This window comes from Leopardus geoffroyi, chromosome D4 (assembly GCF_018350155.1).
Source record: "Leopardus geoffroyi isolate Oge1 chromosome D4, O.geoffroyi_Oge1_pat1.0, whole genome shotgun sequence".
NCBI classification, from domain to species: Eukaryota; Metazoa; Chordata; class Mammalia; order Carnivora; family Felidae; genus Leopardus; species Leopardus geoffroyi.
In genome coordinates this window covers 48,130,852-48,157,106 of record NC_059342.1, presented here as the reverse complement: position 1 = coordinate 48,157,106, position 26,255 = coordinate 48,130,852, and the positions used below count along the sequence as shown (strand labels likewise).

The following is a 26,255-nucleotide window of genomic DNA, read 5'->3' as shown; positions in this document are numbered from 1 at the left end:
TTGAAGAGAATGATAACCAGAATTTTTATTTTTTTGACTATGGAACAAGAATAGCAGGTTTCATCTTAAAGCAGCACATGATACTTGGTTTAGAGACATAGAATTCCAGGCTGTAAGTATCAGTAGATGTTGAAATGGACTGAGAAGGTGGTGGAGTCTCCTGTTTTTGGAGGTCTTGAAGAAATAACATCATGTGTCTGGAATAGCTTGGGTCTGGTTTTTCCTAAAGGTAAGAAAAAGAGGGAAATTACAACCTCCCCCCATATTTCCCTCTGTTAATTTCATCTCTTCAGTTTTCAGAGATTATAAGCAAAAATATTAGAATTCCCTTTCCCTAACCATGATTTTCTTTCTCTGTGGGATTAATATTTTTTGAAATAAGTCAGGAAATGTCTTTTTTATTTTTTAATCAGAGGGTTACCCTGCCTACCACCATGAATAGAGCAAACAACACTTCAGGTTATTGTCCCAGTGCTTGCCATCACAGACACCTCCTACAGGTGCTGCATTCTCTGTAACACGGTGGTTCTTCAGGGACTTTGTATTTGTTTTGTGTTGTTGCAAACCACTGTCCGGACCTCTATTCTGAGATGTCTGCAAATGCCCTTATGTCATGTGTACTTTGATGTGCTATACTGATGCAATTTAAAGATTTTTTAATCATAAAATAGGATTGTTGTAAGGATGTTAAAACAGGCTTTCAAATTAGAAGGGGCTCCCACTAGCAAATATGGAATAATTTGATCATCAAAGTAAATAATGACTCTAACAAATTATAAACCACTGAATAAAATAGGAAGTCATAAATCTATAATTAACTTACAATCCTAATCCTTAAAACAACTTTTTAAGATATTAGTATGCCCAGGGGCACCTGGGTGGCTCAGTTGGTTAATGTTCCAACTTTGGCTCAGGTTATGATCTTGTGGCTCATGAGATCTAGCCCCACATCGGGATCCTCACTAAAAGTGTGGAGCCTGCTTGGATTCTCTCTCTTGCCCTCTCTGTCTGCCCCTACCCCACTTGCCCATGTGTGCTCTCTAACTCTCAAAATAAGTAAATAAAAACTTTTTTAAAAAGATATTAGTATGTGTGGTAACTGAGCTCAGAACATTGAAGTTATTTTTCCAAGCTCAAACAGTTGCCAAGTGATAGTCTTTTTTTTCCTTCTGTTTTTTAGAAACATTTCAAACTTACAGAAAAATTTTAAGTATGGTGTATAATTATAAGTACAAAAAAACTCTTTTCTTCTGAACTATTGAGAACTGTTGACCTATGTCCCATCACAGTCAAATGCTTTAAAACAGGGACATTTTCACACAAAACCACAATACAACCATCAGTATCAGTGGCCCCATTAGGCAAGTAGAAAGAAGCACCTGCGCATAATAGACATTCAGTTAATATTTACAAATTTCACCTGAACAAAAGATAGGTACAATGTAAAAATATCCATTCCCAAGCTTAGGTATAATGAGTGAATATCTTAAGAACAATGATTTTTACAAAACATCTTGCAAAGACTTGTTCACTCATTTATGGGAATATATATAAATAGGAAACATATGCAGTAAATCTGCATATAGATATTTCTTTTTTTCTTTTTCTTTTTTTTTATGTTGAGACAGCACAGGCACACACACAAGCAGAGGAGGGACAGTGAAAGAGGGAGAGAGAGAATCCCAAGCAGGTTCCATGTGCAGCACAGAGCTCGACTTGGGGCTTGATCTCATGACTGTGAGATCATGACCTGAGCTGAAATCAAGAATCCTACACTTAACTAACTGAGCCACCCAGGAACTCCTGCATATAAATATTTCATTCATTAAACCTCCAAATTAATATCTAATTTCACAAATATAAAGATGCAGAAGTAAAGATATGACAATAATGAAAGATACTGCCATTTATCTTATGGACTATTATACACATATAGATACACATATAATAACATCTAAATATAAGCAATTATAAATTGCGACTATATTTTTGTCTAAAATAAATAGAGGGTAAAATACCTTAACATTCCTGGACATTTAACAGATCTGTCCACTTTATAAATTGACCAACATCTTACATTTCTTAAGGTACCAACATTTTCATTTTGTCTGTCTGGGTTTTATTGTTGTCAAATGTATGAAGACATTTTGTAATAATAAGTGAAGACTTCAATCTATAGAAAACAGTAAACCATTAAAAAATTTCCACCCAATTGTACAACTGCCAATTAAACTTTGGTAATATTTCAGAGAGGCAGAAACAGTTACATAATTCCATGCTCATGAAAATTCCTACTGGGCATGAGCAAAAGCAATTTTTCAGGCACTTATAACCTCATTATTCTTTAATATTTAAATTTATATTCAGTGAATTTTCTGCATCCAAGTGTCAGCTTCATTCATGTCAATATGCTGGATGCTACTTCATTTCAAACAGAACGGGGTTCCTGACCGATATTCAACAAAATCCTATACAGCATTTGTCTGATTACTTGTTTCTTACACAAGCTTAAAAAAAAAAAAAAAAAAAAACCTACCTTAGTTTCCATTCTTAGACATCACACATTCTGAACTCCCACAAAATCCAAAGTACACATGCACATACCACACAGAGTGAAGGGAAGGAGGGAGAGGAGGTGGGAGTAAGAAAGTCAGAATTGTGATGCCCAAAGGATGGCTGAGAATGGAAAGCCATAAACAACTTTACAGTGAGAAACATAGATCCCACCCTAGATCATTTCTCAGAGGATCCTCAAAATCCACCATATGGAAAGTCACATATGGAGTCAATTTCAAACCCTTGGAACAGGTCGGAGAATAGATGACAAACATGAAAGGAAGGAAAAATGTACCGGAAAACAAAGAAAAATCCTGCAAGCGCAATTAATTTACTAGGAGAGATGAACAAAAAAGTCAGCACAATCCGTAAAACAAATCTTCAGAAATAAATTCTAAGTCAAAATCAGAAGAAACCTATATAAATTCCTCTGATCTAAGAAGCGTGGATTGCACCTTAAAAGTCGCAAACCTCTCTTAAATACCTATTTATGTATGTGTGTTTTAATTCCTCCATTATTTCCAACAATTTTCATTATTTGGGGGCAGACTGGTCTAGAGCAGTATTGTCCTTAAATATAATTTAAGCTGCACTTATAATTTTTTAAAGTTTTTTTTTTAATGTTTATTTCGGGAGAGAAAGCACAAATAGGGGAGGGGCTGAGAGAGGGGGACTCAGGATCCAAAGCGTGCTCTGTGCCAACAGCAGCGAGCCCAATGAGGGACTCAAACCCATGAAACGCAAGACCATGTCCTGAGCTAAAAGTTGGTTGCTCCACCGACTGAGCTACCCAGGTGTCCCTGCATGTATAATTATAAATTTCTATTAGATACATTTGAAAGAAAGCAAAAGAAACTAGCAACATTAATTTTAATAATGTATTTTATTTAACCCAATATATCCAAAATAATACCATTTCAGCATATAACATAAAATTGAGATATCTTGTATTTTTTTATCATTATTACTATCACTTCAAAATCCGGTATGTGTTATACACTTAGAGTCAGCACATCTCAATTTCACAGTAGTCCTATTGGCCAAAAAGATCATATGGATTTTTGATGTCAAGGGCCTGCTTTTTTTTAAAGACTACTTTTTCAAGCAGTTTTAGGTTTACAACAAAACTGAGAGGAAGGTACAGCGATTTCTCATTAACTCTGCCCCCACACATGCATAGCCTCCTCATTATCAACATCACTCAACAAAATAGTATAATTGTTCACCAAAGATAGCCCTATATCGATACATCACAGTCACTCAAAGTCCATGGCTAACCTTAGGGTTCATTCTTGGCATTGTACATTCCACGAGTATAAACAAAAGTATAATGACACATATCCACCATTATAATATCATACAGAGTATTTTCACTACCCTAAAAATCCTCTGTGCTCTGCAAATTCATCTCCCTCCACCCCCAAATTCCTGCCAACACTAATGTTTTTACTGTCTTCATAGCTTTGCCTTTCCTAAAATGTCCTAGTTGGAATTATTGTGTGTAGTCTCTTCAGGTTGACTTCTTTCACTTAATAATTTGTATTTAAGTTTCCTCCATGTCTTTTCATGGCTTAATAACTCATTTCTTTTCAGCACTGAATACTATCCCGTTGTCTGGATATATCAGTTTATTTCCGCATTCAATTACTGGAGGACATCTTGGCTGCTTCTAAGATTTGTCAATTATGAATAAAGCTGCCATAAACGCTTGCACGCAGATTTTTGTGTAGACGCAAGTTTTCAACTCCTTTGGGCAAACACCAAGGAAAACAATTGCTGGATCATATAGTAAGAATATGTCTTCTTTTTCTAAGAAACGGTCCAACTGTCTTCCCAAGAGGCTGTTCCCTTTTGTATTTCTACCAGCAATAAATGAGAGTTCCTGTTGCTGTACATCCTCATCAGCATTTCGTGTCAGTGTTCTTAATTTTGGCCATCTTAACAGGTATCTAGTGGTATCTCATTGTTGTCTTAATTTCCATTTCTCTTAAGTATATGATGTTGAGCACCTTTTCATGTACTTATTTGCCATCTGTGTCTCTTTTTTGATGAGGTGTCTGTTAAGGTGTCTTGGGCCAATTTTTAAATCAGGTTGTTTATTTTCTTACCACTGAGTTTTAAAAGCTCTTTGTATATTTTGGGTAACAGTCTTTTATCAGATGTGTCTTTTGCAAATATTTTTCCCAAAAACTATTTTGCAAATAATTTGTCTTCTGTGTCTCTTAATATTGTCTTTTGCAGAGCAGAAGTTTGTGATGTTAGTAAAGCCCAGCTTGTTAACTGTTTCTTTCATGGATCACATCTTCAGTGTTACATCTAAAAAGGCATCACCATACCCACATCACCTAGATTTTCTTCTATGTTATCTACTAGGAGTTTTATAGTTTTGCAGGTTTAATCCTTTATAAAGTGGTAGAATTAATTATGATTACCAATCAAGTATGCACATGTCTCTACAAAGAAAGACATATAACCAAATAGGAGTTTATTTCATTACCTTTTTTCAGAATTTAGACATCAATTTTTTTCTTCACTGTTCTCATCTAAACATGATGCAAGGATTGATGTATAAATGATTAAGTGAGTGAATGAAGGAATATCAGAAACATTAATTTTTTTCACAACAGGCCAAGATTTTCTGTTTCATAGCTCTTCATGCAGTAGCCTGGAGTTTGGTGCATTATTTGCAATTATCTCGTTTCCAGTCATTAAGACATCGTCCTTTTTTTTTCCTTTTTCTGTGATTATAGTCGCTAACCTACATGGTCATACTCTAAGGTTTTTGTTTTTGTTTTTTTCAACGTTTATTTATTTTTGGGACAGAGAGAGACAGAGCATGAACGGGGGAGGGGCAGAGAGAGAGGGAGACACAGAATCGGAAACAGGCTCCAGGCTCTGAGCCATCAGCCCAGAGCCCAATGCGGGGCTCGAACCCATGGACAGCGAGATCGTGACCTGGCTGAAGTCGGACGCTTAACCGACTGCGCCACCCAGGCGCCCCAATAAGGTTTTATTTTCTTGCTGTAATCTATTGTAAATCTCTTTCTCTCTCTTTTCCTCTCATTTTTTCTCTGACCCTACTGTAATCACCCCACCAGTGTAAACACTTAAGTAAATTGGATTCCCAGTATGGCAAACAATCTATTTTTTAATAAAGTGGTATAATAAAATTTTACTATTATAATTTATTATTTTTAATATAGCCTAGAAGTTAAATTAAGCCATTTTGATAAATAGATCCATGGGAAAGTTTCAAGACAAATCCATCTTATAGCAAATGCCGATTTTTAATAAACTGGAGTAATAAGCCCATGAAGAAGAACCATTCAAGTAGCAGAAATGCAGTATATAATGCAAATTTAGGCACTTGTACTAATAGTAATGTACATTATAATAATTTAATTTTGTATTTTGAAAGAAACAATGATTATTATAGGTAAAAGAATCTACATTTTCTAGGTATCTACCTATGATGTAGATACCATAATACTATAGCATTAACTTATATAGAACTTAAAATCTATAAGATAGGGCCCCTATTATTTTGTAGGTATGTTCAAGCCACATTAAACATGTGATCTTTAAAATTCATTTAGCAAGGTCCTTAGACCACAACTCAACCCTAAATGTTTTGGAAACCTCAGAAAATTACTATTTAAAAGTTAGTTGTGGTGGAGGGGGGGCACGTGGGTGGCTCAGTCAGTTAAGCATCTGACTCTTGATTTTGACCCAGGTCATGATCTCATGGGCTCATGAGTTTGAGCCCACATTGAGCTCTGCACTGAAAGCTCAGAGCATACTTGGGATTCATTCTCTCTCTCTCTCTCTCTCTCTCTCTCTCTTCTCTCTCTCAATAATAAATAAATAAACAAACAAACAAAGTCACTGGGGTTATCTATACATCAACATAGAAGAGACCTCAACTCTTCTTTGTGGAAGGAAACAGAAACCCTTTGTTGTAGTTAAGGCATGGGGGAGAACCTCTTGAATGAGCCATAATTCTGCAAATGTAAAACCATCACACACATATTTTCTTTAGGGAAAAATATAAAATATTCACTGCCATGAATTCTATTTGGCAATGTAAATTGCCCTGCATAAACTGTGTTTCTGCAAGCTGTATTCCTGGATGGTGTGTAGATTAAAAAAATACTATTGCTCATTGGAATTGTATATGTTCTTAAGTAGCTCAAATAGGAAGTATGAAGCTGAAATAGAGAGAACTACGGAAAAAGCATACAGATATGGCTTTGCCCTCAAGCTACTATTCATTGACTTAAAAAAAGTATTTGATCACACTCAACCTGATGTTGATGATGATGATGTTGATAGAACTGGTGTTCTATACATGATGTCATTTAGAGGGAATAATCCAAATGCACTAATGTTATTTTATTCAGGCCATTAAGTAAGACTACAACCATTTTGGTTAAGACAGACTTTCTTCAATGTGATTTGATATTGGGGTGCCTGGGTGGTTCAGTCGGTTAAGCAACTGACTCTTGATTTCAGCTCAGGTCATGATCGCACGGTTCATGGGGATCAAGCCCCATGTCACGCTCTGCACAGTGCAGAGCCTCCTTGGGATTCTCTCTCATTCTCTCTCTCTCTCTCTCTGCCCCTACCCTGCTCATGTGCGCTCTGTCTCTCTCTCTCTCTCTCTCTCTCTCCTTCTCAAAATAAATAAATAAGCTTTAAAAATGTGATTTTATATTACTATTGTCAGTCAACCTGGAAAGAGGAAAATTCTAGGGACAAAAAATGGAGATTGGGAAACACCTCAGGCTGGGATGAGAATGAAGTATTTTCGTCTCTCTGGGCCTTGGCGTACCTGGTTCTTGGACACAGAACAGCCACTCTCAAGGGCATTCTCTTTGGAGAGGGTAAACTGACCCTTACTACCTACCTGGGAGCCAGTCGACTTATAAGCATCAAAATGCTCATCAGACCTTCCTTGAAAATTCTCCTGTGAACTGCAAGAGTAGCTATGTTCAAGAATACTTTTAAATTCATACCATCATGGCTTCCTTCCACCAGATCCAAAACTTTGTTAAAAATTGTAGCCTTGCTCTGTGGATGTTCATTTTATGCTTGGAACGTGGTCCCAAAGGGACTAGTCCCTCACAGAGCACCTCTCAGAGCAGCCGCCAGCAGTGTTTTGTGTGTTGAATAGCACTTTCGAGAGCGTGTGCAGGAGCAGAGGCACTCCACCACGCTAATAGGTCTTACTTTAAATTTGTTTCCTTCTCTGAGGGTACTCAAGCCTGCCCAGCAAGACCAGAACATTTCCTTAAAGACTGGCACTGCCTCTCCCCTCAGAGACTATTTCACATCTTTTCTCTCCGCAAACCCTCCAAAACCCCTCTTCTTCCCTGCTCACTCTTAAATAATAACCTTCCCTTGTACTCCACTGAGATAATAGAATAATCAGATGGAATTGTCTTCAGTTTCCCCCAAAATGAACGTGCAGTCACTGCTTTCTCTTCCCCTACCATGAAAGACCAATCCTTATCTATCAAATGCCAGCAGAGCACCTGTGTTCTATAGACATCCTCTCTTGGCTTCTCAAAGATTTCACTGTGGCAAAGATTCACCCTCTCTCCAAGACCATCAATTATTCTTCTCCAAGGATTATTAACATTGAAAAGTATACACGTTCTGGATCTGCCATTTGGAAAAAGTAAACAAACAAACAAAAAAAGTTCTTTTCTGGACCTTTCATGTTCTGCCAAAGAGTGTCTCCTTTCTTTACTTCATTCAATAGCCAAATGTCTGGAAATACTTATCTATATCCATTTTTTCAGGTCCTATCTTATCTTCACCTCACTTCAACTGGGTTTTCACTCTTTACGTCAATGACTCAATGAACTAGCTCCTCAGGATCTTGTCAGTGATCTCCATGCTGCCAAATTTTGTAATCCCTTCTCTGTCTCCTCTCACTGCACTTCTTAGCCGTACATTCAAACACTCTTACCTTTTTAAAAGCCTTTTTTTGTCTTGAGTCCAGAACATCATACATTATTCCATTTTCCTCCAGCTTCGTTAATTCTCTTTCTCAATATTCTTTACTTTCTTCTCTTCTTTAGCTGACTTCTAAATGTTAGCGTACTCTAGGGAATGATCCTATAACCTCTTCTTTTATCTCCCATTCATATTCCCCAATAATTCATCCACATCCATTGCTTTAAATACTATATATATGTTTTCATACCTCTCAAATTTAAATCTCCCATCCTCTAAACCCTAGATTTCAGGCTGTATATCTAACTACTTGACATCTTCAATAGTAAGACTAGTACCAGCTTATGAAAAACAGAACTCATGCTCTGTATCATACCCGCAAGCCACTGCCAGAAAAAAATTTTTTAATGTTTATTTTTGAGAGAGAGAGAGAAAATCTGAAGCAGGCTCCAGGCTGTCAGCACAGAGCCCAACGTGGAGCTCAGGCCCACAAACTATGAGATCATCACCTGAGCCAAAGTCAGACGCTTAACCCACTGAGCCACCCAGGTGACCCCTCCTATCTGAACTACAATCATAGCCAAAATATTTTCCCTATTTCCACACTTGTACTCATATTCTTACACATCCAGCAGCCAGAAGTTTTTTGTTTTTTTTTTTTAACGTAATTTTTTTTTAAGTAAATTAGATCATGTGGTTTATCTGCTTAAAACATATCAATCAGTATCTTCCAGGCATTCTAATTGCCCTTTGATGTCCTGCAGGGACATACATAATCAGGCCCCTGGGCAATTATCAGACTCACCTTGTACTACCTTACCCTTTCTCACCGTTTCAGTTATACTCCCTGTGATTTATAATAAGAAACATATATTTAGTCTTCATCCCTCATTTCTGGCACAAAGCTCCTAGAACCCTTATAAACAATGAGAATGACAAAGAGTGTCTTTTGTTATGTTAATGAGGTGTCCTTTGGAAAGCCCCTAGGTCATCTAAGGATTGGGGCTGGCCCTAGAGGAACCAACCACATGATTAGAGGGTTGGACCCTTTAGTCCCACCCACCTGACTTCCCTGGAAAGGGGGAAGGGGCTGGAGACTGAATAAATCACCAACGACCAATGATTTAATCAACACTGCCTATATAATGAAGTCTCCATAAAAAAAAAAAAAAACAAAAGGACAGGGGCGCCTGGGTGGCGCAGTCGGTTGAGCGTCCCACTTCAGCCAGGTCACGATCTCGCGGTCCGTGAGTTCGAGCCCCGCGTCGGGCTCTGGGCTGATGGCTCAGAGCCTGGAGCCTGTTTCCGATTCTGTGTCTCCCTCTCTCTCTGCCCCTCCCCCGTTCATGCTCTGTCTCTCTCTGTCCCAAAAATAAATAAACGTTGAAAAAAAAAAAAAAAAAACCAAAAAAAAAAAAAAAAAAAACAAAAGGACAGAGTTCAGAGAACTTCCTCACTGGTGAACACATGGAGATCCGGGAAGAGTTGTGTGCAAGGAGAGGGCATTGAAGCTCCGTGCCCTTTCCCTGTACCTTGCCCTATATATCTCTTCACATGTAGGTTGACTCATGTCCTTTGATATCCTTCATTATAAACTAGTAATCTAGTGAGTACACTGGTTTCCTGAGTTCTGTAACCTGTTCTAGCAATTAATGAACCCAAAGGAGGGGGTCATGGGAAGCTCTGATTTATAGCCAGTCAGTCAAAAGCACAGGTAGCAACCTGGCATCTGAAGTGCAAGTTCAGGGTGGGACAGTATCGAGTGTTATGGGACTAAACCCTTACCCTGTGGAATCTGATGCTCTCTCCTGGGTAGATAGTGTCAGAATTGAGTTGAATTGCAAGACACCCACCTGGTGTTGATGAAGCGCTTGGTGGTGTGGGAAGAAACCCACATGTCAGAATTGATGACCAGAATCATACTCCTCTTCCCTCAGTTGCTCTAACTCCGTGGCTCTTTCTCAAAACTGCCTTTGTAGCTCCTTCAATCTGGAATCCCCGTGTCCTTCCTCGGGGTGCCTGGGTGGCGCAGTTGGTTAAGCGTCTGACTTCAGCCAGGTCACAATCTCGCGGTCAGTGAGTTCGAGCCCCGCGTTGGGCTCTGGGCTGATGGCTCAGAGCCTGGAGCCTGTTTCCGATTCTGGGTCTCCCTCTCTCTCTGCCCCTCCCCCGTTCATGCTCTGTCTCTCTCTGTCCCAAAAATAAATAAACGTTGGAATGTCCTTCCTCTACTTCTGATCTTCACTTAGTAGGCTCCATCTCACCATCTAGGTTTTAGCTCAAATGTCAACTACCTATCATCTCTAATGTTGTTCCTTTATAACAGCTTGCTAGTCAATTTCTACAGGATTTCTCTGCTTTATTTCTTTCAGAGTATCCTTATCTATAATTATTTATCTATTTGGTCTGACTCCCTCACCCCTCACCTGCAACAATCTGTAAGTTTCTTTTTTTTTAAGTTTATTTACTTTGAGAGAGAGAGAGAGAGAGAGAGAAAGAGAGAGAGCATGTGTGCATGGGGAAGGCACAGAGGAGAGAGAATCCCAAGAGACAGCTTGGGCTCTGTCCTGACAGCTGAGTCCAAAGCAGGTCTCAAACTCTCAAACCTGGGGAGATCATGACCTGAGCCAAAAATCAAGAGTCAGACACTTAACCAACTGAGCCACCCAGATGCTCCACATAATCTATAAGTTTCACGAAAACAAGGACCTTGTCTGTCCTATTCAGCAATAACCCATGTGCTAGAAAAGCTCCTAGCACAAAATAGGTATCAATAAAAATAGTTGTTATATAAATGAATATCTTGGGAGCTTGTCAAAAAAGGACAGAATGAAAAACGTGAAGAAATCTGTTCTTAGCCCATGTAAAAGAGAACCTGGTGTCATTTCCAGAAATAATTAGAGCATGCTTTAAGGGGATCTATCATGTCAGCGTTAACTCCACCATCATAACATGGATATGAAAGGAAATGGACCTCATTTTATATTCACAGACAGCGAAAGCCTGGCTATACCAGTTATATTTGCAACAATTCAGGCAGGTAGATGTTATTATCTCTACTTTAAAATAGCAATATGAGGCCCAGAGAGATATAATAATTTGCCCAAATCCACATAGCAATTAAATGGTAAAGCTGGGATTCCGACCTCTGTGTGTTTGATTTGAAGGTCTATGTCCTTCCTTGTATTCTAGAAATAATAGACTGCTGAGCATAATGGTGAAGCATTTTCTTTTCTGAAAACACTTATTGCTATTCATGAGCCCAAAGGGAGTTAAAAATGTGAATATAGGAGTTGGTCCAGAGGGTTAAGAGGAGGAGGAAAAGAAGAAACTGTGTATATAAAAAATGCAGCTGATGGGTGTCTTTTCAAATACTATGGTGTCTCAATAGGGCCTGTTGAATCACATATACACATAATCAGTGTAATTCCAGGAGCAAGCCCGCTTGGCTCAGCAGTTTTAATATACAGATCAATTTTGCATTACCTCCTTCTGGCTGTGAGTGCTCATAGAGGGAGGTCATAAAACATTTATTGGGCCAAGGATGCAAATTGAGCAAAGAGTGAATCTTCAATCTGTGGACAGGCTCTTGAAAGAGACTTGTCAGATAAGTCTGTGATGAGCATTTGCTCTCCCCTACACCCTATGAAATTTTTATTTTCATTTCCTCTAAAGAATTCACCTCTTAGGGGGTAGGAAATTATATACATACACACATATACATATATATATGACTATAGCATAATAAATCTTGTGCCACTTGTATCTTAAAAATAACAATGCATGTGACAAAGACTGTTTGAAAACTAAATTTGGAATATTATGGCAGAATTATGACAGTCTCCAACTATATCCTATGGGTAAAACAGCAATTGGAGACTTCAAGAAAAAGCATAGAATAAGTATTTACTTCTATCATGAACTAGGACTCTGGGCCAAAAGTCTATACTGTGGCACAATATACAGATAACCAGTTAGTTAGTCACTGGTATAGGGGATTTCAAGGTCTGCATTGGAACCCAGAGAAGTGAAGAGACCAGGATAATTTCCACACTTGCTGTGTTAACTCCCAGGGTGGCATGGCTTGTTGCTGCCAATCTTAATCTATATTAACCATTTCTTCTAACACAGCTAATGAGCAATGAATGATGTTCACCATAATTGGTCATCGTGGCACAAAAAGGTGAGAAAATGAGCAATACCAACGAAAACAGGGGGGTGTTAAATAAATTGGGCTGGTCTAGTTCAACCCTCAAAAACCCTGTGAATATATAAGGTTTTACTTCTGGTGCATAATCTGAGGCTTTCTTCCATGAGGTTTCACCTCCGGTTCCAGTTGGAAGCGACTGCATCCTTTTCTAATCTCCCTGAGAATTTAAATCTGAAACATTCTTCAGAACGAACTGGGGCTAACTTGTACCATTGTTTTTCTTTTTAGGATAATACACTGGGTAAAAAAGGGATAGAGTATGTCTTACATTGGTTTTATTTGCCTAATGGCTGGTAAAAGTGCTACAGAGAGCAAAAACTTAATCAACATTTGTTAATGAAGGTGATAATTTGTGTTTATATTTGTCATAAGGACAAACTTATGACAATGGTCATATTGCCATAGCTAGACATCTCCTTCCATGCCAGATAAAATGCAGTATAAATTGGAGGAAGAGAAATAGTTGAAAAGAAAAACTGCTAGGCTATACATATGTAAGGTCACCATCAGCCAGGTCATAAGCTTCTTGAGGGCAAGAACAGTCTTCTTTATTCAGTATCCTCAGTAATTACTACAGTGTCTAGTCCACAGCTAGCTAGCTGTTCAATATTTATTTGCCTAATAAATGTCACCCTGCCAGCTCAAATACACACACACACACACACACACACACACACACACACACACACACAAACATACAGTATCTTCAGAACATTTACGAGATAGATTTTACATTTAAAGAAGGTACAGTAATCATACAAGATTTTCTATGACCACTAACCCAAATCCCCCTGGGCACTTTAATAGTTTTCTATGTTTTTAAGTTCATCCTGGTTTCACTTCATTCTGCTTTCTCCAAAAATCCAAATGATTTTTATTTTTAACCTATTTGTAAACCTTACTTAGCCCCTACTGCTCTCCCAGGCACTGTAGTTTTGCCTGAAGTCAGCATTATTCCCATGAAGCCCCAGGGCAGGGGGAGCCACATGAGCAGAGGCCTTTGGTGCTCCCTCCAGCAGCACATATACTAAAATTGGAGCAGAGGCCTTTGCCTGCTCTTTCTCAGCGAAAGGTTTCACTAAAAGAAGACGCCGGTTCCCCTAATCTGTCCTCTTACTTTGGAGTTCTGAAAACGCAAAGAACTGCTGTGTGAAAAACAATGTTTGTCCCTAATGGCACCCCTTTCAAGTCATTTAATCAGGACACACCTAGAAAATAATGTAATTAATTGTCAACCAAGGCACTCACCACCCCAAATTACCCAGAAAGGATCAGAGCTTAATCCAAAATATAACAGGCAACACTGTCCTATATATCCCCTGTGCTTTTGGCAAAAAAAAATACCTCCTTAAGAATCACAGAACTAGTGAAATCCAAATAAAGACTGAGTTTAGTTAATAGGAATATACCAATGGTGGTTCCTCAGTTGTGACAGATGTACTATTGTAAGATGTTAACAACAGGGAAAACTGGGCAAAGAGTATGAGAAGTGTATACTGTCTTCTGCAGTTTTTAGAAAATCAAAGTATTAAAAAAAAAACCTTTAAGCATTTTTTTTAACGAAGTCATAGAATACAGAGAGGAACTTTATCAGACAACTAGATCCCTCCCAAAGTTTTCCTAAGAAACAAAGTTCCTATGGGAAAGGTCCAAGCCCTGTTCACAGTTTTAGACCAAACAAAGCTATAACTGAAGGCTTGGCTGAGAAAGAATAGCCATGGTGGTGGACAGATTCGGGAAGACAACACAGCATTCTAAGGGACCGACACTGAGACAGACATGAGGAATGAGATTCATCAGGCCTTGTAGGATCTTGAGTGGAAGCCACGTAAAATTGTACTTGAACTTAAACCAACCCATCTTCCTTTCCTCTCTGCAGACTGTTTATCCCTTTAACAGGACGGAGACATAACACAGAGACAATCCTATTCAAGAGAGCTGAGTAATAAAATTAAATCAACTGCATTGTATCCTGTAAAAGAAACATCTCCAAGAAGAAAAGCTTTTGTAAACAGGTTAAAAGATGAGGGGCGCCTGGGTGGCGCAGTCGGTTAAGCGTCCGACTTCAGCCAGGTCACGATCTCGCGGTCCGTGAGTTCGAGCCCCGCGTCAGGCTCTGGGCTGATGGCTCAGAGCCTGGAGCCTGTTTCCGATTCTGTGTCTCCCTCTCTCTCTGCCCCTCCCCCGTTCATGCTCTGTCTCTCTCTGTCCCAAAAATAAATAAAAAAACGTTGAAAAAAAAATTTAAAAGATGAATAATGGTAATCCTAGGGCCAGTGGAGAGCAGTGGTGAAAATGGATGACCCACACCTCAGAAAGATAGAGTGTGAGGGTGAATCAAAATTACAGATGTGAGAGGGACACCTGGATGGCTCAATTTGTTTAGCGTTCAACTCTTGATTTCAGCTCAAGTCGTAATCCTAGGGTTATGGGATCCAGCCGCACACTGGGCTCCAGGCTGAGTGTGGAGCCTGCTTAAGAGTATCCCTATCTTTCTATCTATCTATCTATCTATCTATCTATCTATCTATCTATCTATCTATCTATTATCTCCCCCCACTGCCCTCTCCCCTGCTCGTGCTCTTTCTCTCTCTCTCTCTCTCAAAAATAAACATTAATATTTTTTAATTAAAAAAAAAAAAGAATTATAGGTGTGAGAGAAATCCGAGGCAGGCAAACTGGTCCTGGAAGAGTGGGAGTTACAGGGAATGATACGCAGGGCCTGTGCACTGTGCAAAGAACAAGAGAGCATGGCAGCTCCAGAGGATGAGAGTAACCATCAGTCTTGGTGAGAAGCTGCTCAAGTAACCTTACCTGGGATCTTACAGTTTTGTGGGGTCTTGAGGATGTTTGGGTATACTGACAGTGTTGGAATTTCACCAAAGCATCATTAGTTAGAAGTCATAGCACTTAGGAATGAAACTAATGGGCATGTTTCCTCAACTTCAGATGAAATTTACATTTCAATTTACATTATATAAATATAATGCTCTTTCAATTTACATTATATATCTGGATGAAGCCAGACCATGGCAAACAGCATTGCCTAACAGTCTAAGAGAATCTGAAATCTTTATAGACCTGATGGAGCCCCAGTTGGGCAATAATGGAAGGAGAACGTTGCCAATTATGTCTTTTATTTCTCATTAATTACAGAAATACTTTCAGTCATAGTAACAGTCTATAATAACAGAAGTGTTGGGTCCACTGAGGTTAGGCTGAGCTTTCCATGAATTTGACTTCAGGGATAAAAGAAAGTCCAGATGGACACATAAGTGGTGGAATTTTCCCCCAAGTGAGATGCAGGGAGGATGGCATCCTATTTGAGGATGCCCCATCCAACCATATAAAGGCTAAAACTTGAAATGAAATATTGAATCTAATTTTCCTTTCAGAAGTCAAGACATTACAAATTGTTAAACAATAAAGTACATTTTAAAAGACACTTACATGTTTGTTCTCCTAAATAATCTGAGCTCTGCTATCCTAGGCTAAGACTGAAGCCTTTTCCAAAATGCTGTTCAAATCCACAAATTAGAATCTGCCATCAGGAGAATCTTTTATTCTTCTTTAAGGAAAAAGGAAGGATCAACACTCACCCTATCCCTATGATAAGCCAAAAGTTTTTAAATTATTTTTATTCTGTAATTAACAAAGAAGTACCTTTTAAAAATGTAATACAGAACCATATAAAATAGAGTAAACTTTTTTTTTTATTCTCACTCTCCGGCATTTGCCACTGTTAACACAACTCAGTGGCTATGTTCCCAGGCATTTTTCATGTGAATAAAATCGTAAAAATAAACATGTTTTTACAAAGATGAGATTATACTCTACATTCTACTTTGCAATCTGCTTTGACACTTAAAACTTTCTTCACATACAGAATCTTTCTGACTATGCTATGACACAGATAACATTATACCTATTTCAAGAATGGGTAAGCATGCCTCAAGAACATTGTGTATTCTACCCAAGTTCACACAAGCAGTAAATAGGATTCAAGCACAAATCTATTGTTTCTCTAAGGCAAGCTGCATGGAATAGAATTGGTATATGTTTAGATATCTTAACCATCATTGTATAGGTCAGGCATAGACAAACTCTTCCTCCAAATGGGCAGATAGTAAATATTTTGGACTTTGTGGAGCACATAAATTCTCTTTCATATTCTTTGCATTTTTGAATTTGTTTGTTTGGTTTATGGTTTACAACCCTTTAAAAATGTAAAAAACCATCTTAACTTAGGAAGCCATGCAAAAACAAGTTCAGATGATGGAGACTGGTCCGAGTGGCTGTAGTTTATTAATCCCTGATACAGTTTCACAATTTAACAATATGGGCTTTTAAAATGCCAAAATTTGCTTCTTTGCCACTGAATGTATCTTTCCTTTTGGCCAGACATATACGTTCTTAAAATACAAATCAAGCTTTGGGAAGTTTGAGATCACTGACTCCATCCTTGTACATGCCACTCATCATGACATCATCCATCAAGCAGTAAGTGACAAGGCTTCACACAACCCGTTCAGGTCAAACTGAAATGGAGATTTGGTTTTCCTGAAACGGACACTTTGGGAAAACAAAGAGACAAAAGTATAAATCTCTCAGACAGAAGTATCAGTAGAAGCCTACTTCAAAATGTTTGTATTTTGCTTCCTTTTGTTAGTTGCCAAGAATTTGCCATCATCAGAACTGAATTCTTTATTTTGAGACACTAATGAGCAAGCCACTGAAAGACTGGCTGCCATTTTTTATTACAACAAGGTCTCATTGCTTCATATCGTCAAGACACAACTCCTCCATGCCTCATCCTCCTCCTCTGAGTAGAAGAAGAAAAATAATTTGGTGTGACATTTATCTCTGTGAAAAAGCAGCAGGGTATATCAGAAAAAAATAGGATCTTTGGAGGCAGACTTAAATTTGAATATCAGTGTCTTTATTTACCATTACGTGATATTTGGCAAGGTACTCAAACTCTCTGGGCCTCAGCAACCTTATCTCTAAACTACAAGGTTGTTAAAAGAATGAAGATTGTAGCTACATATTTAATTTTAATAGAACAATATTATTTTAATTGTTACAAGACAATAATACTGCCAAAAAAATACTGCAGATAAAAATGGCCAAATCATCCTAGAGAAGCAATCCATAGCTGGCCCATGAAACACAAAATCCAGTGTATTCTTTTTTTATCATAAAAACTCATCAGCATAATAGTTTTTATAATTCTATGAAAACTCCCAGGGAGCAAGAGGCAGATTTTAGAGAATTTGTGAGATCATTCTCTACAATCTAGTGTTAAGATATACACTTTTCTTACCTAAAAACAACTAAAAATACAGGATGTCTTTTTAGAAATCTTGTTCTGTTTGTAAATGCACATAATTAGAAAAGTAATACAACTTCTTTTAACTACCTCCAACATATTTTTTTCTCCATCAACCTGAGCAAGAACAAACAATGCTACTAACACAATGTCTGTTCTCTGTTTAATAATGGATTCAGCAAAGGAAGAATACATCCTAAAAGATTAATAAGAAGCAAATATCCAGGACAGTGAAAAGACAAACAGCAGAGTGGCTGTTTTGCTTAACCGCCTGTCAGTAAATATTCATGCCTGGCTTTGGTCTTTCTCTGGGCCCATGCTGCTAAACTTGGCCTCCTTCTCAAATTTCTGTCAATAGCCTAAAAGCTATATTCAAACAAACATTCAAATATACATTACTCTAGTTCCTTCAGACAAACTGACACAATGGGTTTCCATTTTAATTAGGGAAGCTTCTAAAATGATTTACATCAGAACTGTCCAAGGCTCAGGAGCAAATGATAAAGATGAGAACTTCCTTACATATTTACATTAATGTATTCTTCATTTGTGAGCAGCATAGTTTGAGGGAATCAAAAGCAAAAAGTCAGAACATAGAATGCTTAAGGTAATAGGAAAATCAGATAAGGGACCCCAAATTATGAAATGAAGATCGATTGTTGTTAATTAGTAATCTCGCAATCCTATCAGATTCATTAAAATTCTCCAGTTGTTAAGCTTTTCCTAAAAGTAAAAAAGAAAAAGAAAGAAAAGAAAGAAACAACAACAACAACAGAGATTATCTTTAATCATAGGTGACATATCTGAGACTCTCGAATACCATCCCTTCCCAGATATTATCTGTTCACTGTGGCTCAGTCCATAACTCTCCTCGTTTCAATCCATTTTCTCAGGTTTCTCAAAGCAATCTTACCAAATAATAGATATCCTCCCTGCCACAACATACCCATTTCAGTGGCTCCCCTATTACCTACAAATTCTTAGCAGGACACCCCTCAACCTGTAATCTGGGTCCACTCTATTTTTTCCACTCCATTCTACCTCTCTTTGTACTTACTGTTATGCTCGCCCTTCCCTGAGCATATGACACACATTCATGCCTGCATGCTTTGTTCATAGCGTTCCTTCGGCAAAGCTGCAAGAACAGAATTAGTAGCATTTCAAGTGACAATAGTGTTTGGCAGGTATTCTCTTCCAAGATATTCAATTTTCATCATTTTTGTATATATGTTGAAGTTTATGCTCAAAGACCAGAAGTAAATATGATCTGCCCTGAAAAATATCAGCACATCCTTCTTTCCACCTAGCAACGCCAACTGGAAGCATAAATAAAAATTTAAAACAATACACTGAATATCTAAATTTACTTAGTACTATACAACAAAGAACCATCTTTTTCTCTATCCCTGTGCCATCCACCTATGCCATTAAATAGAGCAATGTTTAAAATAAAGGACATCCTAGCCATACAATATGTAGGCTTGTGGGATACGTCTTATATACTGGAATTTTATTAATGTGATGGTCTCATGATGATTAGAAATGTTATGCTACATAGTTGTAGCACACAGTTGTAACAAAATCATTCACCTTGCTGATTATTCAGAGTAATGATAGAAATTGCATGTAACCTTAGGTGAAATATCCACATAACGAGGCTTTGTTTAGCAACTCCCAGCCAATATGTGATCTCTCTGTGCTATCACAGAGGCCGCACATTTTCTTGTCAACAATTTTCCGTTTGTAGATTGAGGTAGCATTTTATGTCATTTTACTAATATCTGCTCCTCCCCACAGAACAGTAGGCTCCATGGGGACAGAGATCATGTGTGTTTTGCTCACCATTGTATGCCTAGCACGTAGCACAGAGCACGGCACTGAGTTAGCACTCAATAAATATGTGTTGAATGAGTGAACAGCATATATACATTGAGAGTCTGTGCAAATGATAATTTATCTAAGTGAATCCAGAGGATGAGCCTAAAGGAAACTTAGGCTTAACAGAGCAATATTCCTAGCATCAGTGCTTCATTTAGAAGTCAATTTTTTTAAAATTAGGTAAGGAAGGGACACCTGGGTGGCTCAGTTTGTTGAGCATCTGACTTTGGCTCAGGTCATGATCTCAAGGTTGGTGAGTTCAAGCCCAGCATCAGGCTCTCTGCTGTCAGCACAGAGCCCACTTCAGATCTTCTGTCCCCCCACCTCTCTCCGCACCTCTCCTACTCACACTTTACCTCTCAAAAATAAGTAAACATCAAAGAAATAAGTAAATAAATAAGTCTCCTTTAATTTCAAGAAGTTTCAAGTCAGGTTTGAAGTTTTAAATATTTTCTAAGATTTTAGAACATAGTAGAATATATATATATATATATATATATATAGGAAATATTACTCAAAAAAATAAGAGCAAGATAAAAACAAAAAATATACTTCAGACATAAGGACTTTGACTTCCTTCTGTCAAGCCACTTCAATTTCTCTTTGGAATTAGGTATCATTTATATAAAAACTGATACATACCTTTGTAGAAATGGGTAGGGGGACAATTTTCTAACAACTGCATTAGAGTTCCTCTTAAAGTGGGAACTATCCTCACATGAGAGTTAAAAGCTTGGAATGGACAATGGGTCCTGCCAGTTAAGGTGACTACAGAGTTCAAGGATTAAAAGAGAGAAAGAGACAGAGAGAGAGAGAGAGAGAACAGCAGTACTCTGCATAAGGTAAACAGAGGAATTTTTTATTGCCAAAGAGGAACAGAAATAAAATTACAGAAAAGAAAGAGATAAGGGATAGGAGGGGCCATAAAGATGGAGAAAAGCTGGAACTAGATACCAACTAGGACCAGTGAAACTCCCCAGGTGTAGCATGCTTAAAGGATTATTTTAAGAACTATGACTTCATTCCACCTCTGGCATGATAGCATATGTCATGCATCAGAGTAATTCTCTCTCTCTCAGATCAACAATAAAAGCAGATTATTTTGAGTAAATACAAAAATGAATGAATGAATGAATGAATGAATATTTGAAAGCATCATAAATGATCCAAAGAGGACAGGACTTGAAAGATCAACATCACAGAAAATAAGCTAACTGAGGTGAGACTCAAATTTGCCTCTGTGGGGTTTTTTTTCCTGAGGAATTTACCAATTTGCAGCCCAGGAAAGAGAAGCAGAAAGCAATCTGGAGCTGGAGGCAGTTCCATCAGGCTGGGGAGACAGAAATTAGAATTTGGAGATGCCCAGATTTGCAGGGCCAAGATCACAGAGGAAGGAATGGCACAAAAGTGAGTTAGAAAATTCTATATGCAATCTCCCCACGAGATGTTAGCTGACACCAAAGCTATATATGCAAGTCACCAAGAATACAAGTGGAAAGTAAGTCTGAGAGGCTAAAACAATGAGCAAAAATATCTAAAGTTTTTTGATACTGAAAGACAGGGTTAGAGCTCAGGGTCTGCCAAGGTGAGGTTCCTTCTGGTAAAGAACCCAGAATTTCAGATGAAACCCTAAAGAGTGTGGTCCATAAAAATAGAAAAAACTGCCCTATGAAAGGCTGAAATCAAGCCTTTCTCAGGACAAAAATGTACTAACAATAAAGGAAAATGTTGATAAGTTGGATTATATTAAAATTAAAATGTTCTGTCACTCAAAGGCACCATTAAGAGAATAAAAACCTAAATGTTACATAGGATAAAGATATGTGCAATACAAATACCAATAAAAGACTAGTATTAAAGGTATATATCAAGAACTCCTACATTCAATAAGAAAAAGATTTCTACCAAGCAATAAGAAAAAAAGATGTTTTTCTATCAAATAGAGTCAATAGAAAAATTGAAAATCATCAAGGATACCAACATATCCAATAAGCATATGAAAAGGTATCTATATCATTATTCATCAGAAAAATCTGATTAAAACCATTATGAAGTCCCACTGAATCCACCAGAAGAGCTTATTTCTTTTTGTTTTGTTTTAAATAACAATAATGACCTCACCAAATGCTGACAAGGGTGTGGAGATCTGATATTGTCAGGTTTCTGAGAGTGTGACTTGATAGAAATCCTCTGGAAACTTGTCAGCACCTGCTAAAGTGAACATGCATGTTATGTTCAGTTATATATAATTAGTTATAGTCAATTCCACTCTGAGTATAGGGTCAACAGAAATCAGTTCATATGTGCACCAAAAATATTCATAATAGCTTTCTTGTAATGGTTAAAACTAGAAACAACCCAATAGTATCATCCTTAGACATGCAGCATTCTACCTACCAATGCCTCAAGGAACCCCATGCTTTGAGTGATTTCCTTGCAATTATCTCTTTCAAGTGGGTAGTATCAGCTGGAGCTGGTATTGCCATCCATGTAGGGTGTCTGAGCCCAGACTAGGACTCATATGTGTACTGCTCCCTGTTTCCCCTCTCCTAGGTGCTTTCCAACACTCTAACCCACTCATGGGGTTGACTGGATGTCCCAAGGAGGTCCAGGACTCCTTGTTTGGCATTTTTTTTCTATAAAATCATATGGGATTGAGTCACCAGAATGATGCTAATATAGTAATTTGGGGTGACACAAGATAGACACAGGCTCTGGGCTACTAACAGTCCACTGACAACTTCACCACCTATGTACATCCATGTATCAGCTCTTACTTCAGTGCCACATCTAGTCTATTGCACCTGGCAGTGGTGAGGGTGGCAGCACTCATCCCATATGAACAGCCACTACAATCCCCACCTTCTCCATAGAATGTGTATCTCATATCCGCCAGTCCTCCAGGGCTGCTCATAGCTATCTCCTCCATGGGCTAACCAGACTGATGCTCTGTAATGCCAGTGGGTCCTCTTGATGCTTCCCTTGATTGTTCTTAAGCCATACCGAACATGGCAGGGATATACCTTGTATGGACGGGAACCACCCTGCTTGTACAAACTGATCGACTCCTAGCTGATCATTCCCAATGGTGGGAAGAAGTACAAGGCAGGGGTTATAACCAACACCAAAAGATATCACATTCTAGGATTATACTGATTCTAGTCAAAAGACTTCAAGAGAAGACATAGCTAACAAGATGTGTTGTTCTATGTTTATCCTATAAAATTCTGAATGGTAAATTTATCATGGCTAGAAATGAATTCTTGTTGACACTGCACACTATGGATAAGACTTGCATGTGTGGTCACAATCAATGAAGTAAAGTAACAATCTTTGGGAGAGGCATTGGAAGCCAATATTCACAGATGTCACATGGGTGATGCAACATCATGGGTAATAAAGTAACCAGCATTTAACAAAAAGGTATTAGGGATATGCAAAGGCAAGAAAATCAATGGTGTTTCAATACCAACAGGTGCTGAAGAGCCATGGCATTGCAGATAGTAAAGTCTTGCTCACTTTTCGTTATAGTAAGAAAAACATTAGCCAGGAATAAGACATGTGACAATTAAGAACATTAAGACATAATTCCTGGGTCTTATTTAGAAGATATTTGGATGTTATGAAGAATCTTTATGACTACCAATTGGACAATAAACAAATTTGTAAGTACCTCTTCTCTACCTATTATTCTAAATGTTTATTGATAAATCAGTATCACATAGGCCCATAAATTTTGTAATTCATTTTTACTCAAATCATTTATGTAGGCAGAGACCTTGGGGGAAAAAAAAGGTTTTCCAGGATTCCACATACCTGGTTTGCAGTCCTACAAAGCAAATATCTTTCAACAGTCAAATTAATAAATAATGTGTAGTACGGTCACACAATGAGAACAAACATACTAAAACCAAATGCAATGACATGGGTGAATCTCATGAATGAAAGAAGAAAGACATAAAAGAGAACATACTGTATGATTCCATGTGTATAATTTTCCAAAGTAGGCAAAACTAATCTATAATGGTGGAACCGTCAGGATAGTAGTGACCTTTGGCTAAGGTGTATGGCAAAATGGTTATTAACCAGAAGAGGTTTTGAAACTGAACCAATCATTGCAAGCAAATTTAATTTAAATGTACTGACATTTTTTTTTTTGTTCCAATCCTTTCCTCCACCCTTAAGAGTCCATTTCATTGTCATATAAAAATTATTCTTCCCTTATTTTATCTTTGTCCTACAGAGGACATGTAAAGGTAACTCACAAAAATATTTTTCAATGGTTTCAAGTTGCGTGAAACAAGACTTTACACACTGGTCAATCCTTCCAGAGACAGCACATTTACTGTGCGTTTGTTAAAGGACACATTCTAAGAAACATAGAGATCAACTCTCAGTTATCGTTCATGTTACATTACGGGGAGGTCACATATTTGAATTTCCGAGCGAACTGATTCTCCGCTGATGTCATATGATTTGTTATTCCAGTGTTAGCAAGTACCAATCTTTCTGCCTTTTTCTATCGTTTCTTCCCCTATATTTCTCTCTCTTCAAGACTAAGAAGTAACAAAATTAGGAGGGTGGAGCAAAAAAATAGGGAAGGGAAGGATGAAGCATTCTGACACTGGAAGTATTCTAATGGTTCAGGAACCTCCTTGGGCTCTTTTTCTCACCTCAGACTAATTACAATATATAAACATGCCTACCAGTATAACAATATTTAGAATTTAATTATGCATTTGTTTTTGTAGTTAATTATTTTTAAAACAACCATTTCAAATCGATTGCAGCATTCACAGCTGCTCAAGTTAAGCCTGTAAGTTTTCTGTAACAACAAACCCATTTTCTGTTACTTACCAGTCAAGATGAATTTGTCCTTCTGGGGCCTAAATGACTTCCTTCCTGGCCTCAGACTCAGGGTAAATCTTTGCCAAAGTTAAAGCAAAACGAAGTCCTAAGTGCAAACATCTTGCTGGGAAAGCAACCGAGGACATTACAAAGGCACAGACACCTAAACATCAATTGGATTTTAAGAGACAAAAAACTTTCCAGTTGTTGAGTGCAGGCTAAGGAACAGTCTCTTAGGAATTTATGGGGAAGAAATCTTTTATAAAGAGTATACATAAAACACAACTTAAAAAAATGCAATTAGAAGTTCCCAGAGCCTATCTGAAGTTTATCTGAAGCTTCCAAACTTGTCCTCCACCTCTTTGATATTCATGAACATAATAAATACATAACAGAGTCTTAAGATACCTCCAAGATGCGCGTTGCCTCGGAAGTACTGCAAAGGATTCCTGCAGCAGGTGCGGGCTGACTACAGTGCTCTCGATGAGGCTTGCCTATTCCAGTTGGAAAAGGCAATTTCAGCCAGCTACTGTTGAATTGTCAGTATGCCTCAGTCCAAATCAATCAGATCTGTCCTACTGTTTCTTAGAAGTAAACATTTCTGCCTCTGCCATTTGATGGTTTTCTTCCAGGATACAACTGAAACAAAAAGTCAGAGATGGTATTGTTACCATATTTACAACATGAACAAAACCTGTTGGGGCAGCACAACCCTGTTGTCTAAAGAAGTACATGAAATGGCCCCAGCTGGTCCTTCTGCTGCTTTCACTCTAAAGGGGATCCAAATCCCAAAACTGTTGCCTGCAAGCTTGAGATCACAAATAAATTGGTTAAACTTTCTGGAACTCAGTCTACCCATCTGTTAAATGAGAAGAATTGTAATTAACTCAACAGAGATTGGAACTTGATTGGGAGAGTGCATATAAAATTGTAGCACATTATCAGCCACACAGTAGGTGCTAGAAAGTATCAAAATATGATTTAAATGATGATAAGCCTAATATTTGTTTGTGTGTACATTAATTAAATCTCTTAATCATGTTTTTAATCACTTTGAAGTTCCAGTTTTCCATTTATCTCCATCAATGGCAGTTTTATTGGCCTTTTCCAGTAATCTACACCACTTCTTTCTTATTTTCCTACCAATTAACTTCAGTTTGAGCACTGAACATTTCATTAATATCACCATCGTTAGATAGATCTATAATAATAAAGAAACTCAACTGGATCAAGTTTGCCACTAAAATTTAATTAGATGGTATATATGAAGATGCTTCACACTGTGAATTATATATGTTTAAATTTTCTTGTGGGAAGGATGATTGGTTTCTGAAAATGACGGGCATGTTTAGCAGAATCTGGTAAACTTTTTCCATAAAGGGCTAGATTGTAAGTATTAAGGCTTTGTGGCATCCTACTGTCTCTAGCTAAACTATCCAACTCTGCCATTGCATCATGAATACAGCTATTAAC

At 37.9% G+C, this 26,255-nt stretch overlaps 1 long non-coding RNA gene across 2 annotated transcripts; it reads right to left on the bottom strand.

Annotated features, from left to right (window-relative positions):
• LOC123593240 lies at positions 1-25,415 on the bottom strand. 2 transcript variants are annotated; one of them, XR_006710206.1, is made up of 4 exons: positions 25,191-25,415; positions 22,056-22,145; positions 19,114-19,191; positions 1-223 (listed from the first exon to the last, which is right to left on the bottom strand). It is a non-coding gene; the product is annotated as an uncharacterized LOC123593240 (long non-coding RNA). The 2 variants fall into 2 exon arrangements; XR_006710207.1 differs by having other exon boundaries at positions 22,056-22,142.
• Between the last annotated feature and the right edge of the window lie 840 nt (positions 25,416-26,255).